The sequence below is a fragment of the Bos grunniens genome, chromosome 6 (assembly GCF_055505025.1).
Source record: "Bos grunniens cultivar Pamir isolate PY7600 chromosome 6, Bosgru_T2T1.0, whole genome shotgun sequence".
Taxonomy (NCBI): Eukaryota; Metazoa; Chordata; class Mammalia; order Artiodactyla; family Bovidae; genus Bos; species Bos grunniens.
Window position 1 is genome coordinate 13,488,951 of NC_141170.1, and position 22,390 is coordinate 13,511,340.

Sequence of the window (22,390 nt, forward strand, 5' to 3'; positions counted from 1 at the left end):
GGCTTACCCTGCCTCACCTGTTCCTTCCCATAGAGACCACAAGAAAGACTCCCGCCCAGGTTCCCTACTCCTCCGGCTCCTGACCGACCCTGGTGCTTCCCTATGTGGCCTGCCATGCTGTGCCTGTCCCTTGTTTTGGGATCTGTGAGTACAGCAAAAAATCCGTTCTCTCCTGATCTGTTGGCCTTACTGTACCTCCATAATAAGGACTGATGCTGAAGCTGAAACTCCAATACTTTGGCCACCTGATGCGAAGAACTGACTCACTGGAAAAGACCCTGAGGCTGGGAAAGATTGAAGGCAGGAGAAGGGGATGACAGAAGAGGAGATGGTTGGATGGCATCACCGACTCGAAGGACATGAATTTGAGTAAGCTCCAGGAGTTGGTGATGGGCAGGGAGGCCTGGCATACTGCAGTCCATGGGGTCGCAAAGAGTCAGACACAACTGAGTGACTGAACTGAACTGAACTGAAAGTATAGTTCTGGGCCTCCCTGGTAGCTCAGTGGTAAAGAATCCGCCTACCAATGCAAGAGACAGGGGTTCAATCCCTGATCTAAGAAGATCCCTCATGCTGCAGAGCAACTAAGCCCATGTGCCACAGTGACCAAGCCTGTGCTCTAGAGCCTGGGAGCCGCAACTGCTGAAGCCCACACACCCTAGGGCCCGTGCTCTGCAACAACAGCAACCACCGCAATGAGAAGCCCGCACATCACAATTAGAGAGTAGTCCCTGCTCGCCGCAACTAGAGAAAAGCCTGTGCAGCAATGAAGACCCTGCAGAGCCAAAAACAGATAAATAAACAAGATACTTGTAGTTTCTGTGGACTAGCTGCTTCCCTCTGCTGGAACACCACCATCCCATATCCCAGGCATGCTCCTGCCTCATCAGGTCCAGTGGCTATGCCTGCCCCCACCTTCTGGGTAAGAAGCAGTAGCAGCTCCCCCTGCTACCAGTCCCCAGGTTTTGCACTGTCCTCACCTTTATGAGTAGTCTTTGTACCAACATCTTCCCAGTTACATGGTTTGAGAGGGTCTCTCTTGCCAGGACTCCACCTGGTACCTGCAGGACAAACCTGGGGCCAGATAAGGTGAACACTGTCCTCTTAGTCCATCCAACCATCCTGAGATGCACCTTAGGGCCCTTCCTGCTGCCCGGCACCTGCACTCGCCTGTCTCCAAATAGTAATCTCCCTGAGCCGGGCCTCTGCTCCCTGCATCTTGCCCTCCCCCATGGTAGGCACCATCTTGTGGGAAGCTGGCACAAAAACACCAAGGACAGAGTCCAGGTCGGGAAGGTGAAGACTTGTGGCTGGTTGAAGGAGATGTTTTCCTCTATTTCTTTGCACTGATCACTGAGGAAGGCTTTCTTATCTCATTTGAAAAGACACCGATGCTGGGAAAGATTGAAGACGGGAGGAGAAGGGGACGACAGGGGATGAAACGGTTGGATGGCATCACTGACTCAATGGACATGAGCTTGAGTAAACGGGAGTTGGTGATGGACAGGGAGGCCTGGCGTGCTGAGGTCCATGGGGTCGCAAAGAGTCAGACACGACTGAGTGACTGAACTGAACTGAACTGAAGGAGATGTGGCAGATGACACCAGGTTTCTAATGTCACCAGAGGCGCTGCCAGGCACAGCAGTGGGCTTGGGGGAGGGGGAGGTTATCATTTGGGTGTATTGCACTGGGAAGGGGTCCATGGTGCCTACAGGGCCAGTGGGTCAGCGGACAGGGAAGCTATGGTGTGGAGAGCCCCCCAGGGACTGTGTGGAGCGAGACGAGTGGGCCCAGGGGAGTCAGGCTACCTTTGGAATAGGAGTGAGAAGGCATCCCTGGGGGAAGGGGAGGGGGCTGAGAGGACCACAGCGGGGCACTGCCAGAGGGGTGGGAGGGGTGGGCTTCATCGGGGACAGGGACCCAGAGGTATTGGATCTGCCGGCTGCAGTGTCCCCTGGGCCTGCGGCTTTGTGGTGAGCGTGACAGAGGGGAGCCTGCAGGGGTTAGGGTGGCCAGGCGGTGCTGAGCCTGGCCTCACTGCACCCAAGGACAGGATGGTGTGAGGGAGGAGCTCTGGGAGGGACGTCGAGGAGGCACCCAGGTGGGCATCAGGCGCGGGAGGGGCACGGGAGCAGAGAGCTGAAGCATGAGGCAAAGCAGAGTGGATGGTGTGGCCAAAGGGGTGGGAACAGCGTTTCAGGCAGAGGAAACAGTGCGGCCAGAGCTGGACACGGAGGCTGTGCAGTTCGCTTAGTAGCTGAAGAGTCAGGCATGCTTTAGGTGTGAGAGTCTGTGAGTGTGTGTTTGAGAGGGTGCGTGTGTGTGTGTGTGAGTGCATGTGTAAGAGAGAGAATAAATGTGTGTGTGAGTGTGTGTGTGAGAGAGGGGATGAGGGTGTGTGTACATGAGTGTGTGTATGTGAGTGCATATGTGAGAAAGATTATAAATGTGTGTGTGTGAGTGAGTGCATGTGTGAGAGTATAAATGTGTGTGTGTGAGTGTGTGAGTGAGTGCATGTGTGAGAGTATAGATGTGTGTGTGTGAGTGTGTGTGTGTGAGTGAGTGCGTGCATGTGTGAGAGTATAAATGTATATGTGTGAGTGCATGTGTAACAGAGAGTATAATGTGTGTGTGAGAGAGGGTATGAGGGTGTGTGTGCATGAGTGTGTGTGTGTGTGAGTGTGAGAGGGCATATGTGTGTCAGTGTTTAGCGGCCTCTCCTTTTTCTTTCTTGCTGGCCCTCAGGTGCAGGGGTCCAGGCGGTCAGATCCTCACTGCCTGACCCTTGACTTCCTCTGGTTGGGAAATCCTTTCTTTTTGTCGATTGGTTCTCTCATATTTCACTTCCACTTCTGTGTGTACATATGTGCAAGTGTGCATGTCTTATTTGGATGCTGTTATATATGCGTTGTAATTTGTGATGGATATAGTGTTAATGTTTTTGTAACATATATTGGCTCATAGGTCATCTTTTTTTTTTTCTTCTTTCTTTTTTTTTCTGTCTCCCCCTCCCTCTCCCCCTCCCTCTTCCCATCTCGCCCCCTCCCCATCTCTCCCCCTCTCCGTCCTCCTCCCTCTCTCTTTCTCCCTCCCTCCCCACTCTCTCCCTCCCCTCTATCCTTCCCTCCCCCTCCCCTCCCCAATCTCTCCCTCCCCCTCCCCTCTAGCCCTCCCCCTCCCCTCTATCCCTCCCCCCTCCCTCTCCCCCTCCTCCCCTCTCCCCTCTCCTCTATCTTTCCCTCCCCCTCCCTTCTATCCCTCCCCCTCCGCTCTATCCCTCCCCCCTCCCTCTTCCCCTCCTCCCCTCTCCCCTCTCCTCTATCTCCCCCCCCTGCCCGTCCCTTTTATCCCACCCTTCCCCTCTAGCCCTTCCCCTCCCTTCTATCCCTCCCCCTCCCCTCTATCCCTCCCCCTCCCCTCTATCCCTCCCCTCCCCTCTATCCCTCCCCTCCCCTCTATCCCTCCGCCCTCCCTCTCCCCCTCCTCTTTAACTCTCAGCTTTCCCCTCCCCTCCCCCTCCCTTTCTCTCTCCCTCCCTCCCCTCTATCATTCTCTCCCACTCTCAGCCCTGGGTCTTACTGAGTAGCCATCATACAGTGGTAGGTTCATCCCTTTAGGCCGCTATGTTATGCTCCAGGGGTGCCCACCTTGCCTTTCCCCTCTGTTCCCCCAGGGGTGGACCCCAGGTTGCCTTCATCTCCCTGTCCCAGGGGCTGACTTGTACAGAGTCTGATGAAGATGGGCAGGAGACAGGAGGCCAGAAGCCTGGGATGGTGGCGACGAGATGGGAGAAGAAGGAGGAACCGAGGCTCTATGTCTGCACGATGCTCCCTGCAGAGAGCAAGAGGGGTGGGTCTGCCAGGTTGGAACGGGCCAAGCCCCCTGGGATGATGGGGAAGGACGAGATGCCAGAGTCTCCCAGACACCTTCCCGTTTCCCCCTAGAGAGTCTGTAAGCCAGAAGGGCCGAAATGATTCTGAGCAGCTGACCAGGCATTTGCTGGATGCTTATTTGAAGGGGAGAGGGCACTTATTTTCTGCTAATAAAAATTGCATGCCTCTCTATGTTCAAAATAAGAGACTTATATATACATTTATTATAGTAATTTTCCAAGCCAGACGGCATCTTGGGAGGCATATTTAAAGAGTTTAAAATAAAAGAAAGCCCTCGTTTGGGGGAAGCAGCCCTGCGGAATGTCTCATTCTGTTTCTGGATCTCGGATGGCTGCGATTTGCACCCTCACAGTCTCTCCCATTGGCTGGAGAAAGTTGATGAAGCTCACAGAGGCTGGTGCAGAAGTAGCCAGCAGGGGTGGGACAGCCCCTGAGGGAGGCATGGGCTTATTTCCACTCCAGGCTGCAGCCAGCTTGGCAGGACCAGGGCTTAAGTTCCCACTCTGGTGGCTGTGCATGGACTCCTGTGCGGAGACCTTCAGTAGCTGGCAGTGCTTCCTGATGGATGAGGCTCTTACTGATCTGTGCCCGAAGCAGATGCCCGGCTGATCCCACTTACTCTGCCACTGGAGGCAGCTACTGCAAGCCTCATTTTCCGGCCGAGGGATGATGCTAAGTAACAGGCTAACAGGTCACACAGCTTGTGAGAGATGGAGCTAGGTTTCCACTCGGCGGACCCCACAGCCCCGTTTTCCACTGGATCCCGTGGTGTGCTCACCATGTCTTTTCTGTATTCTGATGCTTCTGCTCCTCGGGTCTTGCTGACCCTGAAAGGACTGCCCCTCCCAGGACCAGCCAATTCCTACAGATAATAATTCACTCACAAGTGTACTTTCTAAATTCAAACCAAACCAGAGCCCACACCCCATCGCCCCTTCCATCTGGTTCTCACATTTGGGACCATTAGCCTCCACGTTTCTCCTCATCCCCTCAGGGTACCAGAGAGCTGGGGACAGACCTGTGCCTTAGGGCCTGCTGATATTATTCAGACCAGCTTGTTCACTATGCCTCCCGGTTCCTCCCTGTGAGAACCTCAGTAAACGCTTTTGACCCCTTATTCTCTCTGAGTCCTGACCCACTCTGGTGTTCCTTCAAGTGGCCCTGCATTGCGTGGTATGCCTCATGCCTCCAACATAAAAACGTCTTCCCTCATAAGAGCCATTTCTGCATCTGTGTGTCTTAGCACACCCATTGAAACAGATACTGGATGCCCTTGACAGTGAAAGTGAAAAAGTCGCTCGGTCATGTCCGGTTCTTTACGACCCCATGGACTATACATTCTGTGGAATTGTCCAGGCCAGAATACTGGAGTGGGTAGCCTTTCCCTTCTCCAAGGGATCTTCCCAACCCAGGAATTGAACTGGGGTCTCCTGCATTGCAGGCGGATTCTTTACCAACTGAGCTATCAGGGAAGCCCCTTAATATACACAGATCCCCTAGCAATCACAGCCTGGAGCTCAGATTTTGGCTTTCACTTTACCTTTTCTCTTTTTTTCCAAAGTATAATTACATTCAGTAAAAAGCGCTTATGTGTTATCCCCATCAGTTCCTGCCACCTCTTAACCCTGCCCATTTTACCCACAAGAGGATTGAATTGCAGAGAGAGAGGTGAGGAAACTCAAGAATAAATCAGTAGCCAAGTAGGGAAGTGAGTCCAGGTCTTGTCAGTTCCTGGAATCTCTGATGACCACTGCACATCCTTGCATCTAGCTGGTGCTCCTGATTGAAAGTGAAAGTGAAAGTAGCTCAGTCGTGTCCGACTTTTTGCGACCCCATGAACTATACAGCCCATGTAATTCTCCAGGCTAGAATACTGGAGTGGGTAGCCTTTCCCTTCTCTAGGGGATCTTCCCAACCCAGGGATCGAATCCAGGTCTCCCGCACTGTGGGTGGATTCTTTACCAGCTGAGCCACCAGGGAAGCCCTAGAATACTGGGGTGGGTAGCCTCTCCCTTCTCCAGGGTATCTTCCCTGGACGCAGGGAATCGAACCGGGGTCTCCTGCATTGCAGGTAGATTCTTTACCAACTGAGCTATGAGGGAAGCCCTTTATTGAAGCCTCTACATTCCATCTCAAACACTCGCTCATTCCTTTATCCTGGCCTCTGACTCTAAGCCAAGCAGGGCCTGGGGACTCAGGAGATAGAGAAATGATTGGAATGTGGTCCTCATCATCAAGACCCTCCAGGCCAGGCAGGTGGGGCAGGCAGAACGGCAGCCAAGGCTTGAGTGGGATGCAACAGGAAACACAGCCAGGGGCCCTCCTGACTCCTGAGATGGAGGAACCTGCCGCTGACAAGCCCCTTGCTGGGCTGCCCTGTGCCTTTGTAGTCAGAGCTTCCATTCTCTCTCTTGCTGTCACGCATGGAGCATTCCAGCATGTCCTTTGACCTGGAGGCAAAACATCGGCCCCTCTGTCCTTCACCCCTCCCCTCTCACCCACTACGCCTTGGTCTTCCTTATCTGATCCTGAACCTCCTTTGCTATTGCCCTTCTCCTCCACCTTCTGTCTCTCTGCCCTGACGTCTGCTGGTTGGGGGTGGGGTCTGGCTGTCCCGTTTTCTCTAGGGAGATCTGGAAAGAGACCCCGAGGTGTGTAGGTCTTGAGTTTATTCCTCACACAGCTGGGCAAAGGGAGTGTAATTAACATGTCCACTTCACCGGCGAGGAAACTGAGACTTAACCCCAAGGCAGGTGGCTGAGAGGGGTTCAAGGCCACGGCATCCTGGCTTTGCTCCACACTGAGAGGCGGCATTGGGTTGATTTCTTAGCAGTTGAGGCCCTTCTGGGGTCCCCGCCATGCTGCCTGTGTAGTTAAAGGGCTCTTACAAACAAGGACATGTACCTCATTTACGAGGCTGTCCAACTCTGTGTTCTAAACCATCAAAAAACAACACAAACAACCTAAGTAAGTGTCCAACTGAAGGGGAATGGTTAGCAAAAGGCTTGCTGTAGCCGTACAATGCAGCACTCTGCTGCAGTTAGAGTTGCTGTCCAGAATATTAACTTGTCCATTGTAATTACTGAGCTAAAAAGAACTTACAAAGTGTAATTTGTATGATGATCCATTTGATATAAATATCTGGCAATGTATGCAGTTGTCTTTGGGTTGAGATTCAGGTGCTTTTAATTTTCCCTGAGTTCATCTGTGGTATTGTCTGTCTCAATAAGAAGAGGCGTTGTCTAAAACAATACTTTCATTAGAAACAGTCTCTCTTTAATATCTGCCGAGTCTGTCTTCTCAGGCATATAGATGGCCCTGGAAGAAGAGAGGGCTTCCCTGGTGGCTCAGCTGGTAAAGAATCCACCTGCCAAGGCAGGAGACACAAGAGACACAGGTTCGATCTCTGGGTCGAGAAAATCCCCTGGAGGAGAATATGGCAACCCACTCCAGTATCCTGACCTGGAGAATCCCATGGACAGAGGAGTCTGGTTGGCTACAGTCCACTGGGTCACAAATAGTCAGACACGACTGAGAGAGCATGCACATACACACCCAGGAGCTGGGGGGTCTGATTGTCCACCCTGCTCCCTAGGCTGGGCTGGGAACCCTGAAATAGCCTCCTTCTTGGTGTGGGAGATGCCCACATATAGCCCCTGCAGAAGAGATTTATCTGTAAAATAGATGCCATGGTCTTCACTGTCCTTGTATGAGTTATGAACACAGCTATAGATGTGAGGATGAGATGGTTGGATGGCATCACCAACTAGATGGACATGAGTTTAAGCAAGCTCTGGGAGTTGGTGATGGACAGGGAGGCCTGGCGTGCTGCAATTCATGGGGTCACAAAGAGTTGGACACGAGTAAGGGACTGAACTGAACTGATACACGTGAAGCGCCCAGCCTGGTGCAGAGTAAGAACCACAGTGAGGAACATGCTTGCTCTGTTGGGCTTCCTCTCCCCAGCATCCTGTGCCTCTCCACTTGTCTGTCTCATCTTCCATCACCCTGCCTCTTCTCACCTCTCCCGTGTCTTCCTTCCTCCCATAACCTCTCCCTCATTGCGCTCTCAGACAGGAAGGGACTTCATGTGTCGGGGCTTCTCCCAACCTCTTCCCGGAGCTGTTTTTCACCATTGTGAGCTCATTGAAGCCTCAGAAGCTCCCAAGGAAACAGCCTCATCCTGCCTACTTTATAGGATGATGCTGGGGCACAACGTGATGAGCTGGACGGGGGGGGATCACCTGATGATGGTGGGAAGACAGCTGCCTCAGTGTAGATGGGGTGATTAGACCTTAACACCAATGACCAGGTTCAGATGGGGCTCCCCGCCTCCTGCCAGTGGTTACCTTCCCCAAAGAAGCTTTCCCTCTGCAAGCCGGGGATACCAATAGCCTCATGCCCCATGGGCTGTTGTGATGGTTAAAAGTGAAAATGTCCAAACCACACTTCACAGGAGAGCTGGACTGGCAGGAGGGGGGCTCTGGACTTGGAGGCTGGGGCTGGGGGCGGTGCCGTGTTACTGCGGGCAGCAGTGGGGTGGGGTGCGGAGCAACACCTGGGGCAATGAGCCTCCCTGCAGCCCTTCCAGCCTGATGTTGAAGGGGAGGGAAGTGTGTGGGGTTGAGGGCTTCGCAGCAAGTTCATTTCCAGTCCACCTCCCAGACCATTCGCTGGCCCCTCTCTCACCAGGACCCATGAAAACCCCGCCACATTTTTCCTTTGCTCCTGATGAACCAATAACCTCGAAAACTTGAAAATAAAATGTCTACGGCCGCACAGCCAACTAAGGCTGCGTGGCTTTGCAGACATTATAAAACATCAAATTAGATGGAAAATTGCCCAGGGTCCCTGTAAACGAAAATTACTCTTTTTATAGGGGGAAAAATGACCCTTATAATAGCAATAAACAATTTCGGGCTCTTCCTTTTATTAGCTGGCTCACATGGAGAACAGGCTTTGTTCATTCCACTGCCCTGGCCCCGGCCAATGTTTTTACAACACTTTGCTTTGCACATTTTCACAGCCTTATAACAGGAAAATGAGGTTCTGCCTGTGACTATCCTGTTGGAAGCAGACCTGTTCCATCCCCCAAAGAGGACCTTGAGCCTCTTGACTGGTGCTGGCTGGATCCAGGCTTGCTGTGGGGCACTAGAAAGAGCCCTGGTAGGGGGATGAGACAAGGAAATCTGCTGTGTGACTTCAGGCTGATTGCTTACCCTTTCTGGGCTACACATCCTTCCTCCATGAAAGGAGAGGGTTGGATTGGCTCAGGGACACTCAATGCTTACAGGAGTTGGCATGGTGATGGCCAATGGGAAGGCACCACCCCAGGGGCCCGGCCAGGGCCTGTGCCCATCCATTAATGTGCATGTTCTAACATTTAATTTTTTTTTTCTTGCTACAGGACCCCACAAGAATATTTTGGGACCAAGGTACAGAGGGAATATGCTGCTGGTCCTAGCTTAGTGGTTCTTCAACCAGAGGATGGTTTTTGCCTCCATCATAAGACACTTGATGGGTTTCCCTGGTAACTCAGCTGGTAGAGGATCCACCCATTACACAGGAGACTCTGGTTCAATTCCTGGGTCAGGAAGATCCGCTGGAGAAAGGATAGGCTACCCACTCCAGTATTCTAGGGCTTCCCTGGTGGCTCAGCTGGTAAAGAATATGCCTGCAATGCGGGAGACCTGGGTTCAATCCCTGGGATGGGAAGATCCCCTGGAGAAGGGAAAGGCTACCCACTCCAGTATTCTGGCTTGGAGTTGTCCATGGACTTTATTGTTGTCCCTGGGGTTGCAAAAAGTTGGACACAACTTTAACTTTCAGTCATGTGACCATTTCTGAGATATTTCTGACCCTCAAGAGTGGGTGGTCATCAAGTGATGCTCCTGGCATTAGGGGGTGGAAGCAGGGATGCTGCTGAACATCTCACAGAGCACAGGATGGTTACCCCTGACAAAGGATTAACCAGCTCCAGGTGTCCACGTGCCAAGGCTGAGACAGGCACCCTTCACAGAGGACTTGAACAGGGATTCGAGACTGGCTGGCCAGGGACTGGTCCCCATCGCTGGACCTGACTCCCCATAGTGCAAACGGGTGCCTGTTGGACCCTACAGGGCTGGCTGTCAACCCCACAAGTCACCACACCCCACGAAGTGCCTGCGGTCTGACTTCTGTCAGGGGTGAGAGAGCTGTCGCCAGCCACCATGCCCGAACTGAGACCTGGAGAACCAGGAGGGTCAGGTGTCAAGAATGCAGGGCAAAGGAGGGCCGTGGGCGCTGCAAGCTGCTTTTGGTGAGTTCTAGCCCTCTCTCCTCCCGGGTTCCCACACTGGGGTGGTGGGCGGGGGCGCGGAGATTTCAGTGGAAGCACCTCCCTCGTTCACCCTCTCACATCCATTTCTTTCTTGCACATGAGAGGAAATAAACTTATCTTTTAAAACCTCCAAAGTGGAGTCTAAGAAGGCCTAGTGAGCAGAGGCCTGGGCATCAGGACCTTAGGCTCCAGCTCGGGCAGGTGTGATCATGGATGTCCATTCTACTCTCTGATCTCCTGTTTTCCAGTCTGTAAAATGGGCGAGTGGACACTGGCTCCCAAGTCCTGTAGTTCGAAAGGTGTGGGTGTTTCCTGATGCAAAGTACAAATCCAGGTCTGGGCTGGCATATCTTGTGGGTCCCAGGTACCACTCTGGTCTGCCTACCTTGGGTCAGCTAAGTCATGGATTGTGGACCTGGACTTTGGGAAGTCAGGATTGTCTTGTCCTCCAACAAGGACCTATTGTACAGCACATGGAACTATATTCAGCATCTTATAATAAGCTATAATGGGAAAGAATGTGAAAAAGAATATATATACACACACACACACATATGTCTTCCCAGGTGGTGCTAGCAGTAAAGAACCCTCCCACCAATGCAGAGACATGAGAGACGTCTATTCTCGGGTCAGGAAGATTCCCTGGAGGAAGGCATGGCAACCCATTCCAGTATTCTTGCCTGGGAAATCTATGGACAGAGGAACCTGGTGGGCTACAGTCCATAGGGTCACAAAGAGTCAGACACGACTGAAGTGACTTAGCTTCCACACATGCATATATATGCGTGTGCACACTAAATCACTATATATATAACTATATAGCTATGTTATATGACTATATACAACTATATATATATATGTATATATATAACTGAAATACTGCTGTACACTTGAAACTAACTCTTCAATTAAAAAAAAAAAAAAATGAGGATGATCTACTAAAGGATGAGGCACAGCCCACCTGCAACATCCAAACTCCTACTCTGGGGAAATGAAAACCCTCAGAGTTGTTCTGATATAAGATGCAGTTTCGATACATTGCGCTTTCAACAGTACATGAACCGTGAACTTCCAGATGTTCAAGCTGGATTTAGAAAAGGCAGACGAACCAGAGATCAAATTGCCAGCATCCACTGGATTATAGAAAAAGCAAGAGAATTTCAGAAAAACATCTACTTTTGCTTCACTGACTACGCCAAAACTTTTGACTGTGTGGATCACAACAAACTGGAAAATTCTGAAAGAGATGGGAATACCAGACCACCTTACCTGCTTCCTGAGAAAACTGTATTCAGGTTAAGAAGCAACAGTTAGAACTGGACATGGAACAACAGACTAGCTCCAAATTGGGAAAGGGGTATGTCAAGGCTGTATATTGTCACCCTGCTTATTTAATTTATATTCAGAGTACATCATGAGAAACACTGGGCTGAATGAAATACAAGCTGCAATCAAGATTGCAGGGAGAAATATCAGTAACCTCATATACGCAGATGGCACTACCCTTATGGCAGAAACTGGAGAGGAACCGAAGAACCTCTGATGAAAGTGAAAGAGGAGGGTGAAAAAGCCGGCTTAAAACTCAACATTCAAAAAATGAAGATCATGGGATTCAATCCCATCACTTCATGGTAAATAGATGGGAAGATGATGGAAATAGTGTCAGACTTTATTTTTTTGGGCTCCAAAATCACTGCAGATGGTGACTGCAGCCATGAAATTAAAAGACATGTGCTCCTTGGAAGAAAAGCTATGACCAACCTAGACAGCATATTAAAAAGCAGAGACATTACTTTGCTGACCAAGGTCCATCTAGTTGAAGCTATGGTTTTTCCAGTAGTTATGTCTGGATGTGACAGCTGGACCATGAAGAAGGCTGAAAGCTGAAGGATTGATGCTTCTGAACTGTGGTGTTGGAAAAGACTCTTGAGAGTCCCTTGGATGCAAGGAGATCAAACTAGTCAATCCTAAGGGAAATCAGTCCCGAGTATTTATCAGAAGGACTGATGCTGAAGCTGAAGCTCCAATACTTTGGTCACGTGATGCGAAGAACTGACTCATTGGAAAAGACTCTGATGCTGGGAATGATTGAAGGAGGGAGGAAAAGGGGATGACAGAGGGTGAGATGGTTGGATGGCATCACCAACTCGATGGACATGAGTTTGAACAAGCTCTGGGAGGTGGTGATGGACAGGGAAGCCTGGCGAGCTGCAGTCCATGGGGTTGCAAAGAGTCGGACACGACTGATACTGATAATGATTACCTCAAACTAAAAATCTTACGCACAGCAAAATAAACCTGCAATAAAACAAAAGGAAACATACAAAATGGGAGAAGATATTTGCAAATGCTATATCTGATAAAGGGTTGATATCCAAAATATATAAAGAACTCATACAACTCAATAACGAGGAAGAACAGATCAGACCTGCACCTCCATGTTAATCACAACATTATGCAAAATAACCCAAGATATGAAAGCAACCTAAGTGTCCAGCAACAGATGAATAGCTAAAGAAGATCATACACATGCACAGAAATACTACTCAGTCATAAAAAGATGAACTCTTGCTATTTGTGACAACATGTATGGACATTAAGGGCATTATGCGAAGGAAAATAAGTCAGACAGAGAAGTACAAACACAGAAGGTGGAATACAAGCAAACTAATAGACCAAACAGACAAACAGACAAAACCAAAACAAATGAACAAACCAAACTAAGCAAAAACAAACATGCAAATACAGAAAACAGGATAGTGGTTATGGGGGAGGGTGTGCTCTGGGGGGGTGGGCAGGGCGAAGCGGGTGAATTAGGAGGGTCAACGATATAATGACAAATGAACACTAGGTTTTTGGAGGTGAGTGAGTAGCAGGGCACACAGAAGTAGGAGTACAATGCTGTATACATAAAATAAAATGTTACAGATCAGTGTTACCTTGATTAAAAATAAAAGAGTTTTTAAAAGTAAAATAACCGTTTAGAGTTGAGACTTGGAAAGCTTAGTGACTTCCACTCCAGCTACCTTGTAAGAGGGGCTTTCTGCCCCACTGTCCATCTCCTGTTACCCCATGACCCGGGATGGAGGGCCGCCTTCCCCCAGCTTGCTGTGTCCCCACCCCGGTTTCTGGGATGTGTGAGTGATCAGACTCATGCCTCTACTCTGTATTGTCATTCAGCCCCTCAGTCGTGTCTGACTCTTTGTGACCCCATGGACTGCAGCACGCCAGGCTTCCCTGTCCATCACCAACCCCCGGAGCTTGCTCAAACTCATGTCCATTGAGCTGGTGATGCCATCCAACCATCTCATTCTCTGTCATCCCCTTCTCCTCCTGCCTTCAGTCTTTCTCTGCATTAGGATCTTCGGCACTCATGTGCTTATTTTTACTTTTGTTTCCCTTGCCTGAGGAGATATTAGAAAGATATTGCAAAGACTGATGTCCAAGAGCATGCTGCCCATGTTTTCTTCCAGGACTTTTATGGTTTCAGGTCTCACAGTCAAGTCTTTAATCCATTTCAACTAATATTTGTGTATAGTGTGAGACAGCAGCTCAGTTTCATTTTTAAGACCTGAAAAGTATAAGATATTGTTGATAGAAATTGAAGAAGACACAAATAGTTGGAAAGATATTCCGTGCTCATGGATTCGAAGAATGAACATTGTCAAAATGTCCTTATTACCTAAAGCAATCTACATATTCAGTGCAATCGTTACCAAAATCCCAAGGACATTTTTTGAAGAATAGAACAAAAAAATTCATACAGCACCATAGATGATCCTGAATAGTCAAAGCAATCTTGAGAATAAAGCTAGAGGTATCAGAGTCCCTGATTTCAAATTATACTACAAAGCTGCAGTAATTAAAACTGCATGATACTGGCAGGAAAACAGATACATGAATCAGTGGAACAAAACTGAGAGCCCAGAAACAAAACCACATATATATGGGCAATTGATTTACGACAGAAGAGCAAAGAACATACAATGGGAGAAGAATAGCCTCTTCAGTGGTGTCGAGAAAACTGGACAGCCACATGCCAAAAGAGAGAGAGCGAGCGAAACTAAATGTTTATTGTAAAAGATGCCCCAGGAAAAGCAGAGCGGGAAATTGTGGCAGGAATCCTAAGCTCAAGTCCTTGTTTCAATGTCCAAATTCTGGGTGTGAGCTGGTTGTTTTACTGTAAAATGCCCAGGCAGCATCTCAAAGTGGAGGTTTCTCTCAGGCTGCTGTGTGTGGAGGGGGCTGGGCAGGGCTAGGATGGGCAGGGGGCAGCCAGGGAGAGATGCTGGTGGCTTAGTTCGGCGTGGGAGCAGTGGTATGGTGAGAAGGCTTTGGATTTGGGCTGCAGGGAGGTAGTTATGATGACTAACTGCAGCTAGGAGGACATTTAATTTATAGCCCAATGTTCATGAAATGGAAACCAGGGAAAAAAAAGGCAGAGAGGATTAAAAAATGGGCTCAAGGTCAGGGAGCTAAAGGCTATGCATGAATCCATAGTGTGCACCCATCGTGCCCCAAGGCATGTGTTTCCTGGGATGGGACATGTTTGACCCACCACGGTACCCACCCTGAGCACACTGGGTTCTGGCACGCTGTAGGGTCTCCGTGTCATTAACGGAATTTGGTTGAAGCCTGCAGGGAGCCCTCTGGGCACCGCCGTAGTTCATTCTGGCTAGTGACCACTAGAGGGCAGCGGTGCCTTTCCTGCCGCACAAAGTCTCTGGACACTGGCTTCAGCTGAGTTAACCCCCATCTCGTCCAGGTCACCCAGGGCTCGGACACTTTGGGAGGGAAGGGCCCCATCAATGATCATCCATCCACCAACTCCAGCTGTCCGCCCAAGCCAGAGGAAAAGAGCAAGCTTGAGGACCCTGGCGGGAGACGACAGGGGCCACCAAGACCTGAGTAACTCACTCCTCCTCTCCTTGGTCCCCAACTCACATCCCAGAAAGGGAAGACAAGAAGAAGTGACTTGCCCAGGTCATGCGGGGACTGGGTGCCGTGTGGTCACCCTCTTCTCTGAGACCTGCTCCAGTGCTTCTCTCTGTGACCCCAGGGGGGGCCTCCTTTAGTCCAGCTGATACTGGGGGGCTGTTCAGAGGGGGTTCAGAGGCACACAATCAAATCAGTGTCCTAAGGAGAGAGAGAGGGCTGGAGGGCCCGTCAGGGAAGAGAGTCCCCTCTGACAGCCTGCTGATCCCACCCTGGTCTCTCTTTTCAGTCCACAGAATAGAAGGCAGTACCACCTGTGAAAGGCAAGCATCATTAAAGTTCTCAACTTCAGTTATCCGGCATCAGCCAAGTGTGGATTGATTTTTTTAAGCATCCACACAGCACTGCAACTAGGCCTTTGAGAATCCTCTATCGCTTCAGAAAGGCACATAGAAAGGTCACAGGGATTGTTTCCCAAATCCCCACATAAATATTTGCTCGGTTGGCTGAGAACCTCGTTCGCGTGTGTAAATCTATTTATAATTAACTGCATTTGGCAGGACTTCTTGTCCTCAGCTCAAGGCTAGCTTCGGATGCTCTGGCTTTTCCTGTTGACAGTCGGCGCATCCAGACAAAGCTTTCAGCTTCTCCAAGCAGCGCCCCTTTCCCCTGACTCATATCCACAGGGGGTGCCTATGAAGGCTCCACCCTGCCTTCAGCCCCATCTCCCGCTCAGTGTCTCCTAGTAATGGCAGTTGTTCATGTCTATAGATGAACCACTCGTATGCCAGCCTCTTTTCCGAATACTTCCATGCCATCACTCATCAACACACCCTTGGCACAGCCCTCTTCAGTAGGTGTTATCATTAACCCCATTTTACAGATGTGAAAACTGAGGCCAAGAGCTAGGTGTAAAGGACAGAGTTCAGATTGGAACCAGGTGTGAGGCTGGAGAGTGTGTCTCCTTCACCTGTACGTGGTACCCTGTCTGATGCTGAGCCATGTGACAATGCCAGGGATGCTCTGGAGTGGGTCACCCCGCCACACCTCTGCCAGAGCTGTTCTCTCCTCCTGACTGCCCCTAGCCCCCACCTGGCTTCAGCTGGCAACCCCAACTGCTCCTCCACATTTCTCCTTAGACCCTCTATTCCAGAAGCCTTCCTAAGGTCAAAGTTTCCCTGGTAGCTTAGCTGGTAAAGAATCTGCCTGTAAAGCAGGAGACCTCAGTTTAATTCTTGGGTCAGGAAGGTCCGCTGGAGAAGAGACAGGCTACCCACTTCAGTATTCTTGGTCTTTTCTGGTGGCTCAGATGGTCAAGAATCCGCCTGCATATGCGGGAGACCTGGGTTCGATCCCCAGGTTGGGAAGAGCCGGTGAAGGGAATGGCTACCTATTCCAGTATTCTGGCCTGGAGAATTTCATGGACAGAGGAGCCTGGCAGTCTACAGTCCATGAGGTCCCAAAGAGTTGGACAGGGCTGAGCGACTAACACTTTGACTTGTCCTAAGTACCTGTGGGGGAATTATCAGTTTACACCCAGGGTTCGTCCACCAATGGGAGAAGACTGCTTCTCAGCATTGCTTTAGGCCGATCGTCTGTATTCCTTTGCTTCTGTCTCCCAAGGTTGCCCTAACCCTCTGCGTGATGCTGGGGACAGTTCATGGCAGTGGTCCTCAACCTTTCTGGCGTCAGGGACAGGTTTAGTAGAAGACAATTTTTCCACGGACCAGGAGGGTGGGGATGGTTTCAAGATGATTCAAGCTCATTGCATTTATTGCGCACTCTGCCTCTATTATTATTACATCAGCTCCACCTCAGATCATTAGGCATTAGATCTCAGAGGTTGGGGCCCCTGGTCTATGGGTTTACCCTGTTTGCCTATTCTGGTGGGAGAATCATCAGAGGTGGGGTGATTTCAAAATCAAAACACACCCCACTTTGTGAGCAGCCAGGACATTTCCCGTGGGGCCCCATCAAAATATCTCCCCCCCACCCCTCCTCCCGACCCACAGCCCAGGATGGGTAACATCTGACCATTTCATTCCCCAAACAGGAGCCACAAAAGAATGTTGCCAAATAAGATGTAAAAACATGCAACCATGTAACCAGGAGGAACGAGGATTATTCTACAGCCGAGAGTCTGAGGTGCGGGCTAGAAGCTGGTCACATGATCCCGGAGGGGGAGGGGGGACGGGGGATGGAGGAGCTGGTCCCAGACTATTTCTGCCTGACTCCCTGCCTTTTCAGGTAAGTTAACTCGTCTTTGAAGACTCCCTTTTGTCATCTTAAAGATGGAAGAAATCGTTTTGCTCTAAATGCATCTCGGGTTGTTGTTGTTTTTTGAAACACAACGTGTATCATGGGTCAGTGTGTCCTACGGGCTTTGTGAACTTAAGCATCACAGAGAATAGAGGGGTCATGAGAATGGGGGAGACCCCCAGATGGAGGTGGGACGGGGAGAGTCGAGCTCCCTCTTCGGATGGATCCCTCAGCCGTATCCACGCTCTGAAGGGGGCACTTACTCCCGGGCCCAGTGTCCTCGGAGGAAGCACAACCTGTGGCCGGAGATAAGTACGGGCTGTAAATCCATTTGATGAAGCCTGGAATCACTGTCCATTCAGGCGGCATCCAGGCGGCAGCGAGGGAGGCTTATCAGCGCTTTCAGGAGGCCTGTGACACCGATAAGGCCGAAACCAGCTCTGTGCGCTGCCTGGGATGCCAGCAACGCCTGTGCTGGGTGCTTGGGAGCCAGGACTCAGCAGGGCCAAAGGCTGTCAAGAGCATCGTTTTAGGGGGGCTGTGGTCCTCCGCCGCCGTCCTCCGTGGATGCCTCTCTGAACAGGGTTTTCAGTTCATCAGCGTGTGACTGAGGGTCCACATACATTTTCCAACATCAAAAACTGTGCATCTGAATTAATTATTCTCTTTTTGTTCATATGTGTCATAACCATGGACCTATCAGAAAAACAGGATTTGACTAATTTTCCAGCAATGAGTCCTTCACTGTCTCTTCCTTTAAATTAAAACAACACCATTCTTTGTCTTATAAATATGTTGCTCCAGGGAGTGAACTTACTGAATCATTCCATTTGAAACTGCAAGGAGAGGCAAGGGGTTTGGGAGGGATGAGGAGTGAGGCGTTGGTGGTTTGGGGCGTCTAAGAGGCAGGAGACCCCACCGGGGACACCGTGTGGGACTCACAGGGGCTGGTGGAGGATTGTGGATTCAGGGATGGGGGCGGGGTGGGAAGAGGAAAGGGGAGGTTGGCTGATCAGCCTGGTGGGAACGTTCTATCGAGTCTGTGGGCTGGAGCAGATAATTCTATGACGATGCCAACAAGAAGACGTCCCAGGTTACACTGGTAAAGAACCCACCTGCCATTGCAGGAGACTTAAGAGACACAATTTTGATCCCAGGGTTGGGAAGATCCCCTGGAGGAGGGTGTGGCAACCGACTCCAGTATTCTTGCCTGGAGAATCCCATGGACAGAGGAGCCTGGCAGGTGACAGTCCATGAGGTCACAGTCAGACACAAATGAAGAGGCTTAGCATGCATGCATGCACGCCCACAAGAAGGGAACACACAGAATAAAAAATACGTGGAAGAGAAAGCACAAACTGCCAGAGGGGCATTTGAAAGGATGTCAAAATGGGCAAAGACGCCAGGGACATCGTTTCTGGGTCTGCGACTCTTCTATCTTTATTTTTCCCTTTCCTCAGAGAGCAGGTAGGATAACCTGGTGAAGAAGTCGTGAGGATGTCAGATAGTGTTCGTCCATCAGGAGGCCAGGAGATGGGCATCCCACACAGATGTCCTCTGTACCTGGAATAGATCAGTGTATGGTTCCTACTGGGGCTCAGTGGGGAGCAGGGGAACTAGACCTCCTCCAGGCCCTGGCCAGTAGCTGAGGTGTGAGGTGTGTGGCTGCTCCGCTGTGGACCAGCCCAGAGTACCCAGCTAGGAGTGGAGCATGTAGGCTGTGGAGGGGCGTATTCAGGCTTTGGAGGGTCTGCAGTGGAGCAGCTGTGTGTTGCTAGCCAGTCTCTTTCCCTCTCTGAAACTTTTGAGCAAATGTCTAAGCTCTCACTCTGTCCTTTGAGCTCCCATAACACAAGTCTTAAAATGTCCTCCAATAGAGTCCTCTCGGGTAATTCCTGCATTGGTAGAAACAGCAGTGGGCTCAGAGTCTGGAACCTTCAGTGTGAGTACAAATCCTGCCACTTGTTGGCTGGGTCACCTTTGGCAATTTTCTAACCCTCTCTGAGTATGGCTTTCTAAGATCTCTGTGGTGCTGTGTTAAAGAACAAAGTTCAGCTATACTCTTCACAGGAAGAAGTGGCTAGAAAATCGGGGAGGGGGGTGCAGAGTGGGTAGGAAAGTAATAATTGAATAATTTATTGGGAGATGATTTCAGTTATAATTCTGGAATATTGGAAACATACTGGAAAAAAAAGACGAATTATAAATAAACACCGCAACTCAGATCCAGTAGATGTCAACATTTTGTCATGCATGCTCAAGCTTAACAAAAACCAAAAACATTACTGGGACTTCCCTGATGGTTCAGTGGTAAAGACTATGCCTGCCAGTGCAGGAGACTGAGGTTCGATCCCTGATCTGGGAGGATCCCACATGCTGCGGAGCAACTAAACTCGGGTACCACAACCACTGAGCTTGTATGTTTTAGAACCTGGGAGCTGCAACTACGGAGCCCATGTGCCACAGTTACTGGAGTCCAAGCACCTAAAGCCTGTGCTCCACAATAGAGAAGCTGCTGCAGTGAAAAGCCCAGGCACTACAACGGACAGGATCATCTGCTCACTGCAACAAGAGAAAAGCACACACAGCAACCAAGACCCAGCTCAGCCAGAAATAAATAAATAAAATTATTAAAATATCAAACATTACTGGTAAAGTTGAAATTCTGTTTCCATCCCTGTGCTGTGTTCACTTCCCTATTCCCAGAAGCAACCAGTCACATGAATGCAATGTGTTTCCAGTCCATTCTCTTATGCATCTAAAAAGTTTTTAAGAGTCTTGCTGCTGCTAAGTCGCTTCAGTCGTGTCCGACTCTATGCGACCCCATAGACGGCAGCCCACCAGGCTCCCCCATCTCTGGGATTCTCCAGGCAAGAACACTGGAGTGGGTTGCCATTTCCTTCTCCAATGCATTAAAGTGAAAAGTGAAAGTGAAATCGCTCAGTCGTGTCCGACCTGAGTCTTAAACGTATACAGTTATCCTAGGGGAAATTCGCTCAGTTGTGTCCGACTCTTTGTGACCCCATGGACTATACAGTTCATGGAATTCTCCAGGCCAGAATACTGGAGTGGGTAGCCTTTCCCTTCTCCAGGGGATCTTCCCAACCCAGGGATCGAACCCAGGTCTCCCGCCTTGCAGGCGGATTGTTTACCAGCTGAGCTACAAGGGAAGACCTTCTAGGGGACACACACTCCTTGTTAGACAATAGTTATTGAAGTCGGTGCTCCTTGAATCATGGGCAGCTGATTCATTCATGTTAACTGCTGTGTAATATTTCATGGAATGAATCTATGAGGATGTATTCATTTTTCTGTAGGACTTTCAGGCTCTTTTTCTTTGTTCCATTATAGCCAATAATGAGGTGGTAATGAACATCCTCGTTTATGTCTCCTTGTGACAGTGTGTCTGAGCTATATCCCTAGAAAGGAAATAGCTTTACCAAATATTTGGAAATTGCTCTTTTTTTAAAAAAAAATATGCAATTGTATTTATTTATGTGGGGCTGTGCTGGGTCTTTGTTGCTGTGTGTTTCTCTAGTTGCAGTGACCAGTGGCTTTGCTCTGGTTGCGGTGGCTTCTCTTATGGCAGAGCATGGGCTCTAGGGCATGGGGGCGTCAGCGGCTGCAGCTCTCAGGCTCCAGAGCACAAGTTCAGCAGTTGTGGAATCTTCCCGGATCAGGGATCGAACCCACGTCTCCTGCCTTGGCAGGTGGATTCTTCACCACTGAGCCACCAGGGAAGCCCCATAAAAACCTTGCATTATATTTATTCATGTTTCCTTTATTGGATGCATTCTTTGGATCTTGTTTAAGAATTATTTCCTTATCCTAAAAATACAAAGAAATTCTGCCATATTTTCTTTTAAATATTTTAAAATACAGTTTTACTTACTGAGTCTGTCATCCTTTTCACATTTATTTTTGTGTGTAAGGAAGAGATCAAATTTCCATTTTTTCCCTAAGCAGATATCCTGTTATCCCAGCAGCACTTAATGTGTTGTCTATTATTTTTCCACTGATTTGTCATGGTTTCTCAGAAATTTACTAAATTTCATTTGTTCTGCTCCACTGGCTATTTTTTTTTATCCCTGCATCAGTACTCTGGCATATTAATTTTATAACATCTTGATATTTTAGGGAAATTCTCCTCCCTTTCTTCTTCTTTTGAAAAATTTAATTAATTTTTTACATTTTTTCTATAAATTTTAGGTTCAGCATATCAAGATCTCTCCTGTTGGGGTGCTCACTGAATACACTGAATTTCAGTAAAGTTGAGATTCATAAATTATGGCTTATCTCTTTATCCATATAGGACATTCTTTTATGTCCTTTAATAAAGTTTTTAAATTTTCTCCTTAAAGTCTGCACACATATTTACTTTTATTTATTTTCAGGTATCTTGTGGGGGTTTGCTGCTTTTGTATATGGAACTGGTTTTTACATTGCATTTCCCAATTAGTTTTTGATATGACTGCTATTCCTTTTTACTTATAAAATATTGAATACATAATAACTTATTTTCCTAAAAGACCTATCTTCTGTCCTGAATCTTATTTTGAGCCCTTTCGTGAACTTCTTTAAAGCTTTATCCCATATGTTTCTAGCCCCAAAATATATTTTACACTTTGCCTGTTTTCATTGTTTACATAAATGAAATCATTTTGCATGTCCTCTTCTGTTACTTATATTTCCTCCTCACTGTAGGTACCTGAGATTCAGCTGTGTTATTATGTACCATTGTAATATATTCATTATTATTATCATTATATGACTCTACAACAGCTTGTTTTTCCATTGATAACATTTTGACTTCTTTCCAGATTTGTTATTGTAAACATTCTATTGTGAACATTCTTAGACATATTTGTAAGAAATGTGTGCTAGAATTTCCCTAGGGTATATTCTAGAGTTAAAATCGCTGGATCACAGGGCATGCACATCTTCAGATTTACTGTTGCTGCTGCTCAGCTGCTTTAGTCATGTC